The following is a 24,328-nucleotide window of genomic DNA, read 5'->3' on the forward strand; positions in this document are numbered from 1 at the left end:
ATAAAGAATGCTCATGTAACAAAGCAGGGCACAAATCTGTGTGAGTACACACACACATACATACATACTCCTCTCCATCTATACTGTGTTCAGAGATTAGTCCTAATTTAGAAAGCTTTATAAGAAATGGTCATCTCACATTAGACACAATTTTACCTTTGTTAGACATAATTATCGACCATGGCTAATAAACATCTATGGATATGTAATAATGGGAAGAATAGGCCCTCAGGGCTAGACATGCATTTTTCAAATACCAATTATTACAATGGTTTCCTGAGTGACAATATATGTCTTTCCACTTCTTAGACTCTCAGTTTCTTAATTTGAAAATTGAGGTGTTGGAAATGTATAATCTCTGAACTGCTTCAAGGTCTCAAGAGCTATGGTATTATAATTTGTCACCTGTATGAAAAACGTGACTTAGTCATTACTGACACTGTGACCTCACCTGAATGCTGTTTGCATGACCTCCTAATTCTTCCTTGACCATTCATTCTACCATGTTGATATTTGTGATTGGATTATAAGCCAAGGTTGATAAAGCTGCTTCAGTTCCTAGACAATATTCTTGGTCTCTGAAGTGTCCTTGAAAGAAAAAAATGTATTGCTTTGTCACTAAAGAAACCTTATTGGAAGATCACAAATTTCTATCTTCACCCATCTTATCACTGGGATTGAGGTGACATTAGGTAATACCAGAATGGCCTTAATTTGATGTTTGGCCAGAGATCAACAGTATAAATATACTGCCTTGGGTCAGGGCTTTGTCCTGTCAACAAGTACCCTAAGGAAAATATATATACAAAGAAAGCTAAAGCAAAGAAATAATTCATTATTTGGGGGATCTGACCCCAAACACCATTAAGTTGGACCATATGGAAGTCTCTTTTTACTTAAGGCTTCTTTTAATTAAATAGGCCCAAGTACTCTTGAAACAAAGCAGTTCTCTAACTGCTACATATTTTACTTCTAAGGCATAAACCCTAGTCTCACATCACACCACTACACCAAAAGGCTGATCCAAAGTTCACCTGCCAGATCCTGAGAAACTAGAACTAGAGAGAGAAAAAAGAGGAAGAGAAAGTTTGCTCCCAATGCCTGGGGTCAAGTTGACCCTAGGCTGTAACAGGGCAGTAGTTCTAGTGTTGGGAGCCACATGGGAGGAGGAAGAAGAGCAGAAGATGGCTGAGACTGCTTCCCCTGGGCCTCTGGGAAGGCAAGGAGAGACACCCTGCCCAAATGTGCTCAATTTCTAATCATTTTGAATTCCAGCCATAGAATTCAAGACTCAAGACTGGCTACATATTTTGTAGGGCCCAGTGCAAAAGGAAAATGTAGGGCCCCAGCCAGAGGTAGAAAAGTCAGTATCTACCTCCCACAGGCCCCACTGCCCCAACCCATAGCATATGGGCAACCCCCAAGGGCCTGCCATCTCCAAATAGGACAAGATGAATACCTGACTCCCTAGGTGGAGAGCACTATGGAGAAGGGAGGCTGGGCAAGGCCTGGGCAGTCTGAGCGCAGGGAGCAGGAAGAAAACAACCCACTGTAGGGAGGCACGAGGAAGCTTGAGGAGACGCTGGATTTTTGCCAATGCTCCAAGCCCTGAGCACATGCTCTGCTGTCCCATTAGATTTCACTTACACCACATAAATTCAAAGATAAAATTATTAAGAATTTTAAGACAGTGATGGCAGAGCATTAAACCCCAGGTGCAGGGCTCTTATGGGCAAGGGGCATAGTGTGGCTGCAGTGATTGCCTACCCATGAAGCTGACCTTACTGCAGCCCATCAAACTTCCCTGGCTAGGTTAATGCTCCTTCTCTCCCAAGAGCTGTAATGTCTGGCAGGGCAGGGAGGAATGGATGTTTGTGGAAAGTATAATGCTCTCTGTAGGCTATGAATAGGATAGGCTGCAGAACTTGGAACAGGAAAATTCTACCAGCCAGCATTCTTACCTGTGTTCCCATTGTAAGGTTTGAGCAACTACTGACTCCTGCAAAGCCCTGCCTTGATTCTGGTTGGCAAAACCCACCTATCCAGGGAGGTTCTGCAGTGCAAAAAAGAAGCATGGACTTTGGAGCCAGGGAGACCTGGATTCAAATTTGACTTTGGTTCAACTGGGCATAGATCATTTGACCTCTTGGAGACTTAGCTTCCTCAAATGTTAAATGCAGATGCTAAGACCTCTCTTAGAGCTTATATAATAAAGTGCTTGCCACAGAGTCCAGCTGTGTGTTATCTGTTTTGGGTGGTAGCAACCTCTATCAGCAGGGATTTTACATAAGCGCTTTCTGCATCATTTCCCACAGCCTCATCCCAAAATGGCTCTCCGGGGCTTTTAGCAGCTATATCATCAGTCAGACCCAGCCATGCCCAGCACCCCTCTTGCCTGGGACTTCTGGAGTGCCCTGGTGCTTTCTGCTTTCCTGAAGAGCTCTAGACAGATGGAAAACTCAAGGTTTTGTTGTTGTTGTTATTGTTAGTTATTTTGTTTTGTTTTGGTATCACCCTCTGGTTCTTGCTGAGCCCTGGAAAAACAGTGACTGTTGAGAAGGTCTCAGAGCAGCATTAAGAGAGAAAGAAGTGTCTGTCTCATGTTGATGCCACGCATCTGTTTTTGTAGTCAGGGTTGGTCTTCTAAATCTCCTGACCCCTGAGTTTCATAGCTGAGATGAACTTCTGATCTCCATCAGGCTCTTCTCCTAGAGTATGGATGCCAAGTGTGCCCTTCTGACAGTGTCTGAACTCTGTATTTTAGGAGACTGGGGATTGGCAAAAGTCCCAAATCTCTCTTTGCATAAAGCTCTAAAGAACTCAGGAATGCCTATGCAAGTAGGACTTCCAGAACAATCTCTGTATTCTGGTCTTTCCCAAAATAGATTTGCAAACTCAGTTTTAATAATGCCCCTGGATTATATTTCTGTGTGCCTATATACTTACTTTTTTTTCTCTGCCTATCTCATCTTCACAGCCAGATTTCAAACCCCTGGAGGACTTTTTGGATAGTCAGCCTTCAGTGGATGCCCTTGCCTTGATAGGAGCTCAATGAGTACTTGCTGATTCAGTTTACACCAGTCAAGGCTCTGAAGTGCTCCTAGTCTGAGGCAGGTTGTCATTTTACAGTCACACTCTTCGTGTTTTAAAGAGGACCTGCCACTGTGGATTCACTATTGGGCATTTTGGACCTGGGCCTTTTATAGCAGAGCATAACCACCATTAAAGTGCATAGAAATGATCTGAGGGTCCTGTTAAAATGCAGATTCTGACCCAGTAATTCTAGGGTGGGGCCTGGGATTCTGCTTTTTTAATGAGCTTCCTGGGTGATACCCATACTCTTAGTCTGAGGACTACAAGAATTTTGACAATGCTCATTTTCCAGAAGGAAAAATAGAAGCACTAAAAGGTGTGGAACACTAGGGAGAGGCCTTACTTGGAACTCTTGGGCTCACATTGTACGTGCTGAGCTGCAGGGTCCTTTAGATGAGGTTTCTGGCCCCTTTCTTTCCTCACTCATTAACTCAGACTCTAACTGTTTTCTTTGGCTCTCCAGACCCTACTTGGAGATTCAAGGCCAAAAAAGTCGACATTTTCATGACAGTCCCACTGGAGCCCCACCAGAGTTCAGAGTGAGGTTAAATTTGCTCTGGCTGGGTTGCTGACAATCACTTTGGGTGCCCAAACTCCCAGACTTAGAGATGGAAATATAATATTTCCCCAAGGAAGCACTTTTATTGAGCCTATGAATAAGAGAACATGCAGTTTGTTGCGTCTAATTTCAACTCTCTCTCTCCATGTGGCATGCCTGGAAGGCAACAGTGCTCATGGCTGGGTGATATCAGAAATGTGGCAGGAGATAGAAAAATATTGGCACCTGTGTTGAAGCAGAGAGCTATTTATAGAAACATAAATGGTAAATGGCTACACTGAGCCTGTGCTTCTTTTGCTATTATCTAGGATTTTTAAATTATGAGGTGATTTGTTTAAGAAGGAAACATAGTCAAGAGTCTCTTCCTCTCTCTCAACTCCTTCAGCACCCCCACTTAAAAAAAAATACACTTATTTACAAAATGATAGTTGGCACAGGAAGATCAGGAAAGGACACATCTGCCTGGTTTTAAAGTTTCATTCTAATGTTCACTGCAGAGAAACAATATAGATAGTAATAATGCAGGTGATGTTACCTAACAAGGCCACAGGATTGAAGATATTTCCCTAGGATTGTTTGAATAAAAGTCTGGAACATTATTATTTTAGTTTCTGGAGGAAATTTTCTCCCCTATCACGAGCAACAATTATTGGCTCTATATGTTTAATAGAATCTGTAGAGATTTTACCTCCAGGGAGCCCCAGGGAAGAGCACCTTTAAAAAAAGTGCGGCCGAAGCAGTTTGCAAATATGCAATGATGCAATACTAAATTTAAAAAAGAGTTACTCTGAATATTATATGTATATAAACTCAAACATAAGAAACGCTAATGCTTAATTATTCTACCATTTAATTTATGGCTTTTAATCCCAATCCATAATATAGTCCAAACGGAATAAGGAGGATATAACATAGGGATAGTGGGAAGTTATATTTATTCACTAATATTTAAAAATGTATTTTCTTTTTGCTTACCACACATAAAATGCAATGTCTGATACTTATATTCCCAAACAACCAAAATTATCAGGCTTTTCTCTCTTCTTAGTTCATCTGCCAGCTGTATTTTACCAATATAACCATAGGAAAGAGGTTCCGTTTCTGCATGGAACAAATCTTTAAAAAAAATAAATAAAGGGAGGACATACATTTTCACAGCACCATAACAGGTGCTTGGGGGTTCATAAATCTTGCCTAATTCAGACCCTGTGTTTGGTGGCCTTTTTAAACAATAATTTCTAATCAATGTATACTTTACTGGAACAGAAAAAAATTTACATTGACTGGACAACCACAAAAAGAATTATACGGTGTTTTGCTACTTGTGAGTAAATAAGTATGTTTTGGCATTCCTGGATATCTGATCCATTAAGTGAACCAAAACAACCATTTGTCCTGCTTTTTTTATGGTTTAAATAAATTCTAGAAACCTATTACAGCACTCAAGGGCAAGTACTTCTGTGGTTTAAGCTGCAGGAAATATTACTGTGTAGCATAAAGTATGGCAAATGGGATGTCAGGAGATGGGAGTTCCTCCCCTGATCTACCACCTACAAGTGGTGTGACCCTAGGCAAGTCACTTTGCTTTTCTTAACTACAGTTTTCTTATGAACAAAGAAAGAAATTTCATTCAGTTATTCAACAAATACATACAGTTAACCTTTGAACAACACTGGTTTGAACTGTGAGGGCCACTTACACATAGATTTTTCATAGGAAAGTATTGTGAATGTATTTTCCTTATGATTTTCTTAATAAAATTTTCTCAAGCTCACTTTATGAATATATAATACACATAACATGCAAAATATGTGTTAATCAACTATTTTATATATTGGTATGTCTTCCAGTCAACAGTAGGGTATCAGTAATCAAGTTTTAGGGAGTCAAAAGTTATGTGTATGTTGGGGTCCCAACCCCACAATGTTCGAGGATCAACTATATTGAGCTCCTGTTGCACCAAGTACATTCATGTTTTAGGAACACTTACATGAACAGAAAAAGCATGGGCCCTGAACCATATTGGTCTAAATTTTAGATGCTAGAACATAGATAATCCATAATTTTTTTTCCCAGAACTGAGACTTAGTACTTCATTTATTTTCAGAGCTTGTTAGAAGGTAAGAACTTGAAGTAACAACAATTAAGGTAGGAGAGTTTGGGGGTTTTTAGTTAATTTTACTTTTTTGTAGTTTTTCTCTTCCTTTTACAATTGACAGTATGGGACTGTCTGTACACAGGTATAAAAAAAAAAGCAGTGGAAGTTTTTTCTTTTTTGTATCTCTGATGACTCATTTCTACCCAATTCTTTTCTACATCCTAAGCCTTCAATGCAGATCTCAGGAGAGCTTTGAGACATTGCTATTCTTAAGCCTCACCTCTTCTGAATAGGACAGCAAATAAGGATTGCTATTTTCCACTTGTAAACGAGGGGCGAACTACTATTTCAGGGTGAGACAAAGGAGATTGAGGAAAAAGTTTCCAACATCACTAGAAGGCTTCTTGCATTAAGACCACCTTATCCCTTCACTGTAACACTCGGCATATGAAAATAAACTTGGTTTTGTATTCTTGAAACACTAAATAGCAAATGAAAATAATTCTGGTACCAACAAACTCTGGGAAGTAAGAGATCCGATTTGGTTCAATCCAAGAGTTATTCTTGGTATATTTATTTGTATGCCAGGCACTCTGCTCAGATGCAAAAAAGAAACTGACCAAAATCCCTCCCCTGACAAATTTTCTGACTGGTGGTGGAAGGATGGGGAGGAAGGCAGAATATAATCTGACATTTGAAAGTAGGAGGATGTGAAGGGTGCCATGCTAAAGGGGAAATCAAAGCAGTTCATCCTGACAGAGTCAGGGAATGTTTGACAGTTAAATTTATTTTTGAACTGGATGCCTGCGTCATGTTCCCAATGTCTAATGGGATAAGTTACACTTCATGGAACATTGGTCCAGGCCCTGGACTTGGCTGGCCACCCTGAGGCAAAATCCCAGTGAGAAGCAGGGATCAGCGTGAGTCCAAAGGTCCTTTCCCACTACCACCACCTCACAAAAAAAACTCCTTTGAACTCTTTACCCAGACACCATCTCAGGAGGTCCGGGAAGGGAAGCAGAAATCTGAAAAGGCCAAATTTACCCCAAAGAGACTGAGGAAAATAAAAGATACCATTAAAAACAGAAGAGAGCTGAAAGATATTAATTGTCAAGTTAAAGTACTCCAGCACCTCTGCTACCGGGAGAGGGGAGTTTATGAGGAAGCAAGAAAGAATCGGTTATAGAAAATAAAGAAGCCAAATGTTCTCTATACATCTGAATTGCATTTGTTACATTTTAAAACCTGTCATGTCTCCTGCTACATATTAAGAGCACCTAAAATTACATAGGCCCAAAAAATCATGGTGATTTCTCTTCCAAAAACAACTATTATGTTATTTTCTATAGCAGGGGCACCCCCCCCATCCATTCAGATTTAAAATCCTAAAACCTATGACTCACTTTGCCTTTCATAGGAAACCCATCCCCTAATGATACTGAGTTTATTTACTACATATATCCTGAATTTTTCCATTTTATCTCTCTCTAGAATCACTATATCCTCTTTGGTATTTATTTCTCTCTCTTTTCCATATTCCAGCCAGAGATAACACTAAAAATGCAAATGCTATGATGATCAACCACCACCATGTATCCCCTTCCTATCTATCTTAGAATAAAGATTAAATCCATAATGCCTCCCTTTCCACTACTGCTTCCTACTAGTCTCCCCTGCTCTGTGCACTCACATTTCCCTGTCTGTCTTCTGGGGTCGGCATCCCTCACACTACATTGTGTGTCTCACACAATGTGTCTACAATGGAACCCCTTCCCACACTACACTATCCCTGGTCCCGCAGTTAACTGCTATCCTTCCCTGAGATCCCAGCTCCCTCAGAGAAGGCTCTCGATCCGCAGCCCAGGTGAGATCTTCTGCTACATGCACTCATACGAAGAGGACTGAGAACCCTCCTTTCACACATCTCTGGAATAGCTAACTTTGCATCCCAGATCCAAGGCTGACATTCAAGAAATAGAGAATTAATGAATGGATCTATTCTCTTTTTAATGGATGGACTTTTCCTGAGGTTGTCTCTTTCACTTTTCTAGTATAAAACTGATTTTAGAAAATCTTAGCCAACTTCTTTTTTTTTCCCCCTCTCCAAAGTACTGCTTAAGGTAAATAGAGACCACAGTAGGAAACAGGAAAAGAATAAATATAATACTGTCTATTTCCATAAATTCTAGAGGATAGCTTTTAAAAATGTGTTTTCTCTCTATTAATAACAAGACAATAAAAGATACAAGTTTGAAAGGAATTTGTGTCTGTCTACAAAATTGTCAAGGAGGCTCACTGAGGCTGAAATTACAGCACAAGAATTTCAAATCTAACTCCCCCACACTGAGGGAACTTTCCCTCCTCCTTGCAACCCTATTTTAATTGCTTCCTTCTAAAGTTTCAGTAATTTTCTCTTGCATTATCTAGCTCTTGCACTAAATGCTGAAATGAGTTCAATACTTACTCTAATCTTGGTAAGTAATGTTCAGGCAATCGTTTCCAGTTCTAAATATTAAGTTTTAGTTTGGCACAGAACTGCATGGTTGGGTAATTCCAGTACTGCCAGTAATGAGAGTTAGCTGGGAACTTACATTCATGTTTTGACCAGATCCTGATTTAGGTTTGTATAAGTGAATTATACCAACAATTTTTTATTTTAAGTTGGTATAGTCTTGTCACTCTGAAGGCTTGAGTCCAGTCTCATCCACAAAGGATCTGATTTCAAGCGAAGACAAGCAATAACTGCATCATTCTAACCATACATACCTCATTTATTATATTTCTATACGAAAATGTGTTCTATTCTCTAGCAATGGATGGATACCAAGATGGGGGAGTCTGGTGTTTCTCATCGAGGTTAGCTGTTTTGGCCATAAGAATGACAGGAGATAAGCAAGGAAACTATTCCTGGCTTTAGTCTTTGCAGCTACTTTAAATTTTTGCAACTCTCCACCTCCAATGAGCAGCTGTCACTATAAAGAACATTCTCTGAGTGCTCAGGGTTAAGATCATGTAGACAGAAGCAGAGGCAGAAGTCCCAGGACAAACTTGCCCCAAACTTGCTCCAAGGTTCCTGATTGAATGTTTACATGTAGGAATATCTATGTCCTGAATTCAGAGACAGTCAAGCCCATGTACTAGCCACAGGTTTCTCTCAAAAAGTGGACTCCCTTAAAATTAATTCCATCACTCCCAGTGCCAAGTGAATTGGGATATTCAGAGAACACTAGTGGTAGCAGCTTGTAATGGCCATTGACATTCAATCCCTCATAAATGAGCTCATCTTCCCTCAGTTGCTTCTGACAGTAAAGTAGAAATATCAAAGTTTCTTGCTATACCCACCAGAAGTTTTGTAATTATGACTAAGCTTAAGTCAGCTTGCTTTAACAAAGCCATGGCTGAAAGATGACATGCAAAGACTGAGAATCACTTACTTGGGCAGCTTCATAGAAGGAAGACTTCAAAGTTATGCTAATTAGAGGTATTATAGCCTCAAGATAAAAGCCTTCTAATGAGCTAATTTTATAGACATAGAGCACTTCAATGTTGAATCAGTCTGCACTCAGGCTGCATACTTGGGGCTGTGTGTATTTGTCTCTACATCAGCACCTCTTTTACACCTCTTTTATACTAAAGAATTTGTCCTGACTACCAATCAAGATACTTTACCAGGAAAAAGTACATAATGAAAAAAAAAAAATGCAAGAGAAAGGACTTACGAATCTTGACATGGTATTCCCTTTTAGGAAACAGGAAAAGTTAGAGGAAAAGAGCCCAGAGAAAGAAACCCATAATGGGTTAAAAAGTCATTCACTCTTTCCCTCATTTAAGGAATTATAGATACACAATTATGTAAAAGTTATCATGGTTAGCTGTGTGAGCTGTTGCCCCCCAAGAAGCATGAAAGATTCAACTTATCAAGGCGAAAGTTGATATAGTGACAGGACATACCACAAAAGAACCTGTGGGAGGTAGGAGGTGGGAGCTGGAAGGGGTCAGGGCCAAGTAGGGAGACTGCTGAGGAGATGAAATCCACCTTCTCCTCCAGCCCCACCTCAGGAACCTGAGGAAGAGCTCATCAAACAAAGGTGTGCAGTGAAAAAATGTCTCTGCAACCACAACCAAGAAATATTGGAAGACAGCTAGACGGGAAGCAAGAACTAGAGAAAAGTGGGGATAGACTGACACTGTTAAAGGAAACCTGTTTCCAGATGGTATCAAGAGAATTTTAAATATCATAAGGAAAAAAAAAAAAAAACCTGTTCTCCAATATGCATCTCAGACCACATGTTGAATAGCATGAAAATAGAAACATATCTTTTTTGAACAGTGATTCTTTTAGGCTTGATCCAGGTCTATGGCACAGAATTGGGTGTGGGAGGATCCAGGGACCCTAGAGTAAAATTTGGACAAAAGGTAACTCCTCTGAAATATAGTTTTAAGATCATTCTGGGTTTAATTTTCAACTTTTTAACTTTTTGAGGGATTTTGATACTACAAATTTCTAAGGATGAAAAAATAGCCCTGTTGAAAAGGTAGCATATGGGGAAAGAATTTTGATTATGCTTTCTTCAAATATGAAAGTGCTTCTTCAGCTGCAACATTCTGGACTCTCGAAAATGGAGATTCTTATAATGTCATGAAAAAGGAAACTGTAACAGATTGAAGCGAGACAAGTTTTAGCATTATTTAAGGACTTAACAGATCAAGTATTTTAAAAAGGAGTTTGGACCAGTGCCAAAAATTAAAGAGAGAGGGAAACAAAGAGAAAAATTATTTTAAAATGTATTTAGGATCAACGTGTCTATAAGCATGCTCTCACCTGCATTTTTTTGGTTGTTTTGGGAGTTTATGAAGTCTTAGCTGGTTCTAACTATTGCTCTGAGGTTGTAAAATGATGTTCAACTGTCCTCAACCTGGGGAGGAGTTGGCATGAATAGGGAGGGATAGAGACTAGGAGCATAATCAGAAGTGTAGGTAACCTGCTTTGGGTTCAATCTATGTCTCAAGTTAATGCCCCCCTCAAAGAGAAAAGACTTACTGAAGACATAAAACCTTTTGCTGAAGGAAAAGTGCACATGAGATTCATTTGTTGCTTAAACTCTCCCACCTCTGAGTCCATAAATAGAGCAAAGCATTTTGTGAGTTGAATGCAATAATTTGTTCTCCCACATCATATCTGCTCTTAAGGAAGATTTAATTTTGGTAGGCAGACAGCCAGGAAAGAGACAAATCCAATACAGGATGATGATGATGATGATGATGATGATGATGATGGTGATGATGATGGTGCTGGTGATAAGGGTAGTGCTGTATACTAGGTACCTTGGAACATAGGACAGAAATCCTCTACACCTGGAAAAGGCAAGGAAACTGAACAAAGCAGGTGCTTTTAGATGCATTTAGAAAGAAGAGTAAGTATTTCTCAGTTGGTCAGGATGAAGAGAGGGTCATTCCAGCCAGAAGGCACACTATAGGAACAGACAGAGAAGCCTATGTAGTTTAGGGTATTCAGAGAATTAGAAATGGTTAGGTAGAGGAGGTTGGGGAAAGGCAATGACAGGAGACGTAGGTTAGCAGGTGGGGTGGCTAGAGCCCAGATTATTAAAATGATGTTATGGAGTTTAGGTTTTACCTTATAGATGATATAAAGATACAGAAAGTTCTTAAGAGGAAAATGACACGCCCAAATTTTCACCTTTGGAATACATTTTAGCAATAAGTCTGTCAGAGTCAATAGTTCTCCCATCATGTTGATCAATCAGGATAAGATTTCTCAGTAGCCTTTGAGCTTACATTTGATGTGTCAAATGTTCAGGCTTTTCTCAGAAGTTTCTGAATCAAACTATATGACTTGCCCCTAGAAAATTACTAACCTTGATCTCCTTAGGTAAGTAAATGTAAGTAGACACTGATCTCCAGAGGAACAAAAAAATAACTATTAGGAAAAACATATTTATTTTTATATTCTTACCTACTGATAAATAGGGACCATTCATAGGATCATTCATTTTTTCTTCATTATTAGGAGTACTCTGGGTGTCAAACCTATGCCTAGTTTAATTTAACCGACTGCAATAATTATCAAGAACAACACATTTTTATAAAAATCATCTTATTTGCTATGTCCTTAGAATTTATTGCTGCATCAGGCTGCCATAACTAAGCAAGAAAAAGGAGGTTAAATTAAGATTGTCAGCTTTTCTTAAATCGGACTGTCAGGTTAATGACATCCCCAGACCCAAGGAGAGTATTCAGGAGACTATGGGAAGTACCATATCGCTGCTCAGGGTTCTCAACCTTAAGTTATGTCATGGGGCTATAACTGCCCTGCTCATGACTTCTAAGAGTGGGAAGCAAAGTGATTTGAGGATTACAAAAGAAAAGCCTCTCTACTCATGAGAGGAGGAAATCAAGTGTGACAGTTAGATGTAAGTGTTCTTAGGAACAGGCTCACATGATTTGTGTAGAAGTTATGAAGAGCTGTTAGTAAAGTCTAGTGTTTTTCAATCTCTCTGGGTGAAGTGTAAAAACTTCCTTACCTCTAGGATGAGTAGAAGTCTTCCTACATTATATCTGAGTTAATTTGGGAATTGCCTGTCTTCTTGCAGAGAGATACAAGATTGCCTTTGTCTTTACAGTTTCAATGGTTCTTGAGCTTTGGAGTTGGATCTGAAAGTGGAAAAATGAAAAAATCATCAGTCTAGGGATCAGAAAGCCAATTTCCGTCCTGGTTATGCCATGTACAAGTGGTCTTGTGGGGCCATTGGATCTCAATTGGGGATTCTGATTTTTAAAACTGGGACATTACGCACCATTCCTATTAGATTCCTTCTACTAGAGGATGCTATGTGGGTCTAGAGACAATATACAAGCATCAACCTAATATTTTAATAGAGCTATATAAATATAAGCATCGGTATGAGTAATGGCTAAGGAGGACTGTTAAGATGGTATTTGCTTAGAAGAAGACATGAGGGCATAGGGTTGATACTAATGATCTTTGAGAGCCCGGATGAATGGTGTAAGTGATGAGAAATTGGAAGGTCTGAATTTTTCTCTTAAGAACTGAGATTTTGGCAGGAGAGTTTCAGGCCTTCCAATTTAATGAAACTACAACTTTGATGTGATAATAGAAGCTAATTTTATAGATTGGCCTTGAATTTTAACAATTTGCAAAAGAAACTGTTAAAGACACTGCAGCTAAGAGGCTATTGTGTGAAGTCAGGCATCAAACTGAGCAATGCTTCCTTCTTCCTGGTAAGGAGCCTTGGGTTGGTCCAGGTGACAGCAATCTTGTTCCCTGATGTTTACAGCCAGAACATCAGCACGATGACGTAAGACTCACTGGGAAAGTACACATACGTAGTTTGGGGAGAGAAACCACACAATTTGAGACCCATTAAATTTACCATATACAAATCAGAACATGGTATCTCCTTGCCAACATAGGCTCCCTCTCTTGAGTTTTCCTTTAAGCACATAATTGTGTAATTATTGCTGACCTTTTTTCCCTTCTTTCTGTGCTCCATTGTCCAAATGGTTGTGAAGATATAGATTAGTATTGTTGTATCCTTTTTGTATCCTCCTCCTTGAAAGGGAGAGGGTCCAAAGGCCCACAAGGACTCACAACACTCTTTATGGTGATCCAGACTTGAGCTCCAGATCCAGATAGCATCTGGAAGTCTAGCTCCTGCTGCACTGTGAAGAATTCAAAGACCAATGAACTAAACTTGAAGACTACTCCCAAATTTTTGTTTCCATCAAGAGACTCGTCTTGCCATCCTGCCAATAACTGCTTGTAATGATCTTTTCAGCACCCTCCCTCTTCTTCCAACCATCAAGAATAGGCTCTTCTATTTGTGTCAACTCCCCACTTGCCCCTTGAGAGCTCAGATTCTCTACCAACAGAATAAAACCTTCATTCTTGCCTTTTGAGATTCCCCAAAAGCTACAGCAGTTTTGACCACAGAAGTTGTTTTGTCCATAACTTCAGCTATTCACTCCTGCTTCAAGGGTCTGAGAAAAGGTCAACCAGATTGTTCTCTACTCTTATTTTATAGTGCTTAGTCTCAATCTGGTTTCCTGGACACCTCATTTCGTTCCCTAGGCCCATTACCAAATACTAGGTCTGGTTTTCACTGCATAAGAATTTGGGGTGGGGTAGGGGTGGTAATATTACAAATGACCCAACAATGTAACAGTTAAAAATGCTTTCCCAGAATTTGAAAGGTTACAAATCAAGACATGTGGTTATTAACTGTACAAACAACTAATACCAAATCTAAATTGCTGGATCCAAACTCTATCACTGTAATCACCATAATCTGTCCTTCTCAGGTTGCTTCTGTCCTTTGGAAGTACTTGGGAGAGTCTATGATCATCTTCTGAATAGTTGCCCACACTGCTCCCTTGGACATTATGTTTCCAGGCCCTGTCCTGTGGCTCCCTAAGCCGGTGCTACTAGTGTTACACCCACTGTGTGCCCACGGCACTTCCACTCCAGTTCTTCCTTTCCTGTTCCTGCTACTGCACTAGCTTCCCCCATGTGGGAGCACATTCTCTAAAGAAAGATTTGTGGACTAAAGTCCACACAAAGGATGTGAGCACATGTACTGCTCAGAATCAGATTTTCTCCATTCTACATTTGCATCCTGGCCTCCTACCCCTTCTTCACCATGTCACCACCACCATCAGAGAGTAATTCAGGATGCATCAAACCATTCATATTTCCTCTCCTAAGAAGTACAACATCCAAGGACTAGAGCAGATATTCTCTACACACATCTGAATGCACCACAAACAGAGCGCACTCCTTGGGTACTGAAGAGGGGAATCACACAGACAACGGAGCATTTCTTCCTCCAACAGGCATTACCAATGCTCAAAGATGAGGGTCTCTTTCATCCCCTGTTTGCTCTTGTCTTCATCCTAGCCTAGTGACTAAAGCTACATCCCCACCTCACCCCCTAATTAAGCTATTTCTTTTCTTCCTAAAGATGCAAGGAAGATAAGAAATATGGCTCAAGTTCCTCATAAAAATACTAATGTTAAGCTTCATATATTTTCCGATTTTGACAAGTAGTGTAATCATTTTAAAGAAATACTTTGTCAGGTAACTGAAATCTACAGTAGCCACTATGCCCCAGAATGGATTCTGATTGCATTGTTAGCCATCTTTTCACCTAATTCCTGTTTAAAGCTCTGATGTTGCACAGACTGAGCTTCTTTAACATATAGTACAGATTAAAAGCAAGAAAAATTCATCAGCAAAGCAGTAAACTTAAATATCTAAATGCTAAAGAGCTGGAAATTCAACCTAATTAAAATGGCTGAACACAGAGTCACAATTAAACAGTGAGAGAATTATGGAAAAGTAAATATTTACACACACACATTGTACACTTATTAGGGTTTACAAAGAAATGCTTCTCATCTGCACAGCTTTCCTTTGTAATGATATTGTTATGAGGCAATAAATGTGGTTATAGTTAATAACAGATGTTAAATGGCATAATTCATCCAAAGCCTTACTAATTACTGCAGAAGCACAAGACAAATGTACAGCATCATATGGGAGGTACTGCTTATCTGTTAGTTAATAAACTGAAAAAAGAAAGGTCACTTGTAGAAACGGAAATGCTTAGAGTAAAGCCTTAGCTATGTAAATGGAAATTTAAACACTTTAAAATTACAACAGGCTTCCCCTTCTAGAGAGTTCATGCTTCATTCAGAGACAACAAATTGGCCTAAATGAGTCTGAGTTAACTTGACCACTCTAGTGGTAATCACTTTCTAAATTAGTTTAGGGAAAATGTTCCATATTTTAAACTGTATTACATGCTGTCTTTAGAATGATGCTTACCATCAATTGTTTCATTTTCCTTCAACCCAAACTTCTCTCTTTACAAGGGCATTGGGACAAGTAAGAAGGGAAAAAGAAAAGCAGAGTATAAGGTCACCTAGAGTAATTTTATTTTACATAGATCATAAAAAGCTGTGAAGTACAATGCTTAAAATAATTTTTCATAATAAATTTGGGAAGGCTGGTGGAAAAAAATAAAATCAAGGCATCTTTTGTTTTCCTCAGAAAAACTCAAAAGCCAGATAATTGTGAAAGTCCATGCTCTATCAGATAGCTGACTTTCATTTTAGTCTAATGTTATTCAGTTGTTTCCTCCATTTCCATGTTGTCTTAATAGTGGTGCCCTTTGAAATGTTTGCGGTTGATTTGCACCATATTTTACAAAGCTTTACTTCTTGGATTTAATTTCTATTGCTCTTCAAAACCAAAGAGCTTGCTTTCCATCTTGGTTCAAATAAAACCAGGACACTGAAGTTAAAACAGCCAAAGTTTCCAAGGTTTTTTGATTGTACAAACACACATGTGTGCACACATGGACATACAACATACAATGAGAGTGGGGATGGGGGAGGGAAGGAAGGAGGGAGAGAGAAAGAGAGGCTAGGACAGAAACAAAGAGAGAGGCAAATAGTGTTTTTCATTTTCTACGAACCATTATACCAAACCTCAATTTTCTTCACAATGTTAAGTTGCCCCTTTTTATTATGGAAAGCCTGATAGCCAAGTGATTTTTGTTTTTAATCTCTTTGAGTAAAGCAAACTTGAGTCTCCTTTTTTTGATTCCCTAAAGAATAACTTCCCCAAAAAAGCAGAAAATTGACAATAAAAATCAATGTATATCCATCACTATAATCATTTGAGTCAAAGGAGAATGTTTTTATTTCTTCCGTATTATCTTTTGAAACAATTTGGAAAGAGATCTCCTCAGGAAAAAGGTGAAGTCAGTTTATTCTAGAGATAGACCCAATGGCCTGGACCAGTGCTTCTCAAACCTCAAAGTATCTATGTGTCACCTGGGAATCTTTTTAAAGGACAGACTCTGACTCAAGGGCTCTGCAGGAGGCCTGCCATCCCGTATACCTAAAAAGCACCCCCCACCCCTGTTGGTGCTGCCCATGGCTGGCACCAGGAGCCAGGAGCAGGGAAGGCCCAGAGAGCACTGGCAGTCTCATCTAAATCTGGTACCCTCCACAATCCTGCCTGAATCATCAGTCATAGAATTCTGAAAAATGAAGCAAAGTGAAAGTTCATATTGTGCCTTAAATTAGAAAGCTGCAAGGGTACTTAAGGGGAACCCTGATTTATTTCCCATCACATGGTATTCTATAGTATCACATAGAAACCATTCCAGATGGCTGAAAAAGTATGTTTGTAACAGTCTCCCTTGAAGACAGCCTGCAACATTGCTTGCTAAGTTAATTCAGTTTTTAATAACCTCCATCACATATAGCAAAAACTCCCTTAGCTGTATCATCAGCTAATTCTTTATGTCCAGACCTCACTAAGGTAAAAAATTCCTCTAAATAATAACCCTTTATGAACCCCAAAACTATTCACTAATATGTAATCTCAGAGTTTCTATTTTTTTACACTGAGCTATCTCATATGGTTTAGCCTTTTCCCAGTGGGGTATTTCTCAACACTTTAATCATTTGGGTAATCTTACCTAAGCGATGTCATTCCCCCTACAGAGTAATTCATTTTATCCTCAGTTAAAAAGCATCTGCCTCTTCTTTGTTTTCATTCTTCAATCCCTACTTTCCAAGAATTTCTATATCATCTTTATAAATCATGCCATCTCCTTAATTCTTAAGATCTTTTAGTAAGTAATCACCGAAATATCAGTGTTGTTATTTATTTGCAAAGTAAGAGACCACAGTTAAGATACAAAATTATCATCATGTAGTACCTGTGATGCTTTTATGTGTTTTTGTTACCTCTAAAACAATCTAATAGTCCTAAATCAAAATAGTTCCTAAAATAGACATATATAAAAGACATATGAACCAAGCTAAAATATACGGACTTTTAAAAGAAAATTTAACTTTTTTATATTTAGCTTTTTAAAAACAGTTTTCTTGAAAAACAGTTGTGTACAATTGATACACAATATACTGCACATATATAAATATAAAATTTGATACTTTTTTTACCATCATACCCTGGAGCCCTGGACCGCTATGAGGGGCCAGATCCCATGACCCTGACTGAGATCATGACCTGAGCAGAAACCAAAAGTTGGATGATTAACCAACTGAGCCACCCAGGCACTCCTATAAGTTTTCTTATTTTTATAATGGAGGTACAATACCTACATTATAGCTGTTCACACAGATTAAATCAGATAATATATATAATGTGCCTTGCACATTGAGCGCATTCAGTGAATAATTACTTCACTCTTCTCTAAGCAATGAAACCTACCAATTAGACTATCACTAGTACATTGAATAGCGTTTTTCACATCGCAAGCATTCAATAGATGTGCTGGATAGATGAATCAAAATATACTCAACTCAAGTTGAGTGTTTGGACAAAGAAAAGTCTCTGGATTTGGTTAAGTCCCACTTCCATTATATTGACAAATTCCTATCAATTCCTCAGACTTAGCTTTTAAAGTTTTCATTCCCAGGGTTAAAACCATAACAAAAACGAGATACCAGATTTAGGTGAGACTGTGTCTATCTAGGTCATGTGAATCATAATGGTATAAAAATATTAGACCAGCTTAGAATTTTTTAGAGAAAAGATAATGTAAATGAACCAAATTGTATTACAGAAGGATTATATTAATTTGTTAGCAGCCTTTACTTAGATAGGCAAGACTATGACCATTTTACCTATAGGGATTTTGTTAAAAATAATATTGCCACGGTTAGCTCACAATTAAGGAACAAGCCTCAAGAAGAAGGTGATAATGAACAAGCGCAGACTTCTCAGTGCTCATATAGACTCCTATTTGCTGAATGAATACCTGTATCTTAGCAAAGCCACTGATTAGTGGGGTAAATTTGGATGTCCTGGGTTACCAAAAACTTTAAATTCTCAATTGCAACGTAAGAATGAAAATGAAAAGCTGTGTATGTGTTAAATAATACAATGTGTTACCACAGCCTTTATCGGTGTCCAAAAATTTTAGTTATTTTTACACTCATTGTTTACTCAAATTATGCAAAGTCTCCTTCCTGCATAATGAAGAATTTAAAATTATTGAACTCAAAATCTGTAAGATATGATATATACAATTATACTCCTATCTAAAATAGAAAGGCACATACCTCAATATCATCAAAGCCATCTATGAAAAACCCACCGCAAATATCATTCTCAATGGAGAAAAACTGAAAGCTTTTCCGCTAAGGTCAGGAACACGGCAGGGATGTCCATTATCACCACTGCTATTCAACATAGTACTAGAGGTCCTAGCCTCAGCAATCAGACAACAAAAGGAAATTAAAGGCATCCAAATCGGCAAAGAAGAAGTCAAATTATCACTCTTCGCAGATGATATGATACTATATGTGGAAAACCCAAAAGACTCCACTCCAAAACTGCTAGAACTTATACAGGAATTCAGTAAAGTGTCAGGATATAAAATCAATGCACAGAAATCAGTTGCATTTCTCTACACCAACAGCAAGAGAGAAGAAAGAGAAATTAAGGAGTCAATCCCATTTCCAACTGCACCCAAAACCATAAGATACCTAGGAATAAACCTAACCAAAGAGGCACAGAATCTATACTCAGAAAACTATAAAGTACTCATGAAAGAAATTGAGGAAGACACAAAGAAATGGAAAAATGTTCCATGCTCCTGGATTGGAAGAATAAATATTGTGAAAATGTCTATGCTACCTAAAGCAATCTACACATTTAATGCAATTCCTATCAAAGTACCATCCATCTTTTTCAAAGAAATGGAACAAATAATGCTAAAATTTATATGGAACCAGAAAAGACCTCGAATAGCCAAAGGGATATTGAAAAAGAAAGCCAACGTTGGTGGCATCACAATTCCGGACTTCAAGCTCTATTACAAAGCTGTCGTCATCAAGACAGCATGGTACTGGCACAAAAACAGACACATAGATCAATGGAACAGAATAGAAAGCCCAGAAATAGACCCTCAACTCTATGGTCAACTAATCTTCGACAAAGCAGGAAAGAATGTCCAATGGAAAAAAGACAGCCTCTTCAATAAATGGTGCTGGGAAAATTGGACAGCCACATGCAGAAAAATGAAATTGGACCATTTCTTTACACCACACACAAAAATAGACTCAAAATGGATGAAGGACCTCAATGTGCGAAAGGAATCCATCAAAATCCTTGAGGAGAACACAGGCAGCAACCTCTTTGACCTCAACCGCAGCAACATCTTCCTAGGAACAACGTAAAAGGCAAGGGAAGCAAGGGCAAAAATGAACTATTGGGATTTCATCAAGATCAAAAGCTTTTGCACAGCAAAGGAAACAGTTAACAAAATCAAAAGACAACTGACAGAATGGGAGAAGATATTTGCAAACGACATATCAGATAAAGGACTAGTGTCCAGAATCTATAAAGAACTTAGCAAACTCAACACCCAAAGAACAAATAATCCAATCAAGAAATGGGCAGAGGACATGAACAGACATTTCTGCAAAGAAGACATCCAGATGGCCAACAGACACATGAAAAAGTGCTCCATATCACTCGGCATCAGGGAAATACAAATCAAAACCACAATGAGATATCACCTCACACCAGTCAGAATGGCTAAAATCAACAAGTCAGGAAATGACAGATGCTGGCGAGGATGCGGAGAAAGGGGAACCCTCCTACACTGTTGGTGGGAATGCAAGCTGGTGCAGCCACTCTGGAAAACAGCATGGAGGTTCCTCAAAATGTTGAAAATAGAACTGCCCTATGACCCAGCAATTGCACTATTGGGTATTTACCCTAAGGATACAAACGTAGTGATCCAAAGGGGCACATGCACCCGAATGTTTATAGCAGCAATGTCCACAATAGCCAAACTATGGAAAGAACCTAGATGTCCATCAACAGATGAATGGATCAAGAAGATGTGGTATATATACACAATGGAATACTATGCAGCCATCAAAAGAAATGAAATCTTGCCATTTGCGACAACATGGATGGAACTAGAGCGTATCATGCTTAGCGAAATAAGTCAAGCAGAGAAAGACAACTATCATATGATCTCCCTGATATGAGGAAGTGGTGATGCAACATGGGGGCTTAAGTGGGTAGGAGAAGAATCAATGAAACAAGATGGGATTGGGAGGGAGACAAACCATAAGTGACTTTTAATCTCACAAAACAAACTGAGGGTTCCTGGGGGGAGGGGGTTTGGGAGAAGGGGGTGGGATTATGGACATTGGGGAGGGTATGTGCTTTGGTGAGTGCTGTGAAGTGTGTAAACCTGGTGATTCACAGACCTGTACCCCTGGGGATAGAGTATTATGCCTCCATCAGAAAGGATGAATACCCAACTTTTGTAGCAACATGGACGGGACTGGAAGAGATTATGCTGAGTGAAATAAGTCAAGCAGAGAGAGTCAATTATCATATGGTTTCACTTATTTGTGGAGCATAACAAATAACATGGAGGACATGGGGACTTAGAGTGGAGAAGGGAGTTGGGGGAAATTGGAAGGGGAGGTGAACCATGAGAGACTATGGACTCTGAAAAACAATCTGAGGGTTTTGAAGGGACGGGGGGTGGGAGGTTGGGGTACCAGGTGGTGGGTATTATAGAGGGCACGGATTGCATGGAGCACGGGGTGTGGTGCAAAAATAATGAATACTGTTATGCTGGAAATAAAATAAATAAATAAATAAATAAATTTAAAAAAAAATAAAATAGAAATGAATGAATAGATTTGTATTTGTGGCTTCAGATTGAGTGATGATTTATGGCATTTATTTTCATATAATAATGCTATTATTTCTAGGTTTTAATTATAAGCCTAGATGATTACATGATTATCTACTAGCAATTCCAGTTACAATTGTATAAAAAATATTTCCCCCCAAAAGGAGCATAATTTTATTAATAATCAAGTAACACTAGTATTGATGATAAATGTATTATTAAAACTACTGAATTTGTAGTTTCAGGAAAAGCATGTAGATTTTAAAGCAAATTTGGAATGGTTTTTGTCATGAATTTGGCATTAGCAAAATTGTTGGCAAGTTCTTTTAATTAATATTTTAAAGTTGTACAGACACTTGGTTTAAAGGCAAGTAGCTAATTCTCTGCTAGGACAAACAATAAGCCCTCCAGCCAAACCCCTTCCCCAAATTCGAACTCTCCAGTACCCTTTAAATCTTTTAGTTTATTCTTTCATTATTTATCTTCATATCTTTAAATAATTAGCATACTCCAGCTTTTTTCCATTTTTGGGCTTGATTTACTGACATTACTTTTGTGGCAGCTTTATTTCTCCCCATCTCTTTACACATGTGTACACTTCCTCAGCCCCCTCATCCCAATAGAGAAAAGTCATATAATTTTGGCTAGATCAATACCCAGTGCTTACATAATTATGACTATGTAAATGCTATGCACAGTTGAGCCATGTAGTTTAATATAATTACTTTTATATTTTTCACACTTAATTTTTGTTATTTTTGTTGTTGACATTTGCTTATTCTTCCTAAGATGATAATGATTTTTTTCATTCCTTAAGTTTCTAAACACTTACCACTAACAGATCTACTCTCCTCCAGTTGAAAAAATCTCAATACTCAAATTCCTTAGGTATTTGGTCAATGCTATTGATTGAATAAATCTCTCAGAGCCTTTGACCTGTTGTAGTTTGCACTGGCTGCTCTCCAGACCTGCTGTATAGCTGTCATCCTGGGAGTTCATTTCCTCCTTTTTAGGAGGATTGTATTTGTCCATCTCTTATGTTAGATTGCTTGTCTTCTGGATTTAATGTGTTTATTGTTTTTGATGTACTTGTTTTGTAGAGCACATAATTCATAACTTCAATAATTTGGGGGAGGTAAGTTTTTGAGAACTTATCTGTCACTAAATGGACTTATTGTACTTCTACACTTGATGGTTTGGTCGATAGAGAACCATAAACCAGAAATCATTTGTCCTTAGAATTTTGAAAGTGTTGCTCTATTATCTTCTACCATCCAGTATTTGGTTCAGAGGTCTGAAACCAGTCTGATTCATTTAGTATGGCATTGTTATTGTTGTTATTCTCTCTGGAATTCATTTGACTCTTCTCTCTGTCCACCATATTCTGAAATTATATAGTGATATGCTTGGTATGGTGCTATTCTCATCTATTTTCAAGGCACCATTATATCTGGAAACTCATGACTTTCTGCTATAGGGAATGATCTTGAATCATTTGTTAATGATTTTCCACATTTCATTGTCTCTATTCTCTCTTTTGGAATTTCTGTTATTCAGCTATTAGAACTTGCAGATTGGTCCTCTTTTTCTGCTTTGTCCTTGTGGGTTCACAGTTTTAAAGATATATATATAATACACATATATACATATGTATACATATGTATATATATCTTGTATACATATGTATATATATCTTATATACATATATATATCTTTACTATTGATTTAATAGAAGGTTAGAAAGGAGTGAAAGTAAATGCACATGTTCAATCTGCCAGTTTTAATTAGAAGTCTCTATAACTAGTTGGTAACTATATATTGAAATGAGATATTTTAAAACCTCCTCTGTTGAAGTTTTATAGTCAAGAAGGATCCGTCTCTTTGTTTTTCTTTTTATTATATTTTAATAAAATATCTTCTAGTGTTGTTCTCCTATTGGGGAAAAAAGCACCAGTGGTAAAGACTGCCGTACTGTAAAACAAAGTACCATATTATACAAGCTCATTGAATTGCCCTGTAATAAATAGTTAACAAATACCTGTTGAGATTTTTGAGCTTTTTTAAAACCTAGACTTACTATTATAAAACTAATCACAGGGAAACTCAACTGGCCCTTCCAGGTCACTGTGATGAGACTTAGTTGTATTTTGTTTTGTGTTTAGCTATGAAAAACGGCCCTGGTGTGGAGTATCCCTTGCTTTGGAAGTAGTCAGAACTCCCTAGACAATCAGCAATATTCCAACTTCTTAGAGAAGATCGTGAGACAGATCCTTAATTAAGAAGAAAAATACTTTTACAAATGCTTCCACTTTGCCTACTTGGTCTCTTTGAATGGCTCCCCTGGGCCCCTGCATTTCTGAGGGGTAAATATGAGGAGATCTGATTTTCTCTTGAAGTGTCACTGTCTATGACTTTCCAGTGGCATTAGGTTCTATAATAACTTGTTGAAAGGTCCACAGGTAAACATAAAACAAAACAAAACCAAAAAAAGCCTGGATTGACTTTCTGCTAGATTGCAATTCATGAAGGAACTTGAGCCAGATGATTTCCAGGTTTGCATTGCAGGTTTTTTTAGTTTTATTTAGTACCGCTTGTTTACCTCTCAACCCATGCTCTACATATCTATCTTGTTCACCAACATCTCAAGTGTGGTTTCACAGATCCGTCAAAATTTACAGTAAATTAGAAAGGTAATGCTTCCAAGAAGATTTAAAATTACTGGTAGTAAAATAGTGACCACAACCCAGATGGGACCCTCTGGAGAAGGCTGAGGTTTGCTTTTCCTGAAGTGGTCAATTTTAGATTGTGACTGTGGCAGCTTCCTGAGTGATG

The 24,328-nt window shown here is 38.4% G+C and overlaps 1 long non-coding RNA gene across 2 annotated transcripts in view; it reads right to left on the reverse strand.

Moving 5' to 3' along the window:
- Positions 1-457: 457 nt before the first annotated feature.
- The window catches only part of LOC116570513, a 94,017-nt gene continuing 70,146 nt past the window's right edge, over positions 458-24,328 (reverse strand). The window contains exons 2-3 of one of the 2 annotated variants that reach the window (XR_004277462.1): positions 12,293-12,422; positions 458-588 (exon numbers count right to left, since the gene is read on the reverse strand). This is a non-coding gene — a long non-coding RNA (uncharacterized LOC116570513). Of the gene's footprint in view, positions 589-2,468; positions 2,535-12,292; positions 12,423-24,328 lie in introns of those variants that run through there. The other variant, XR_004277463.1, reaches the window with a different exon arrangement.

Source organism: Mustela erminea, chromosome 12, assembly GCF_009829155.1.
Source record: "Mustela erminea isolate mMusErm1 chromosome 12, mMusErm1.Pri, whole genome shotgun sequence".
Lineage (NCBI taxonomy): Eukaryota > Metazoa > Chordata > Mammalia > Carnivora > Mustelidae > Mustela > Mustela erminea.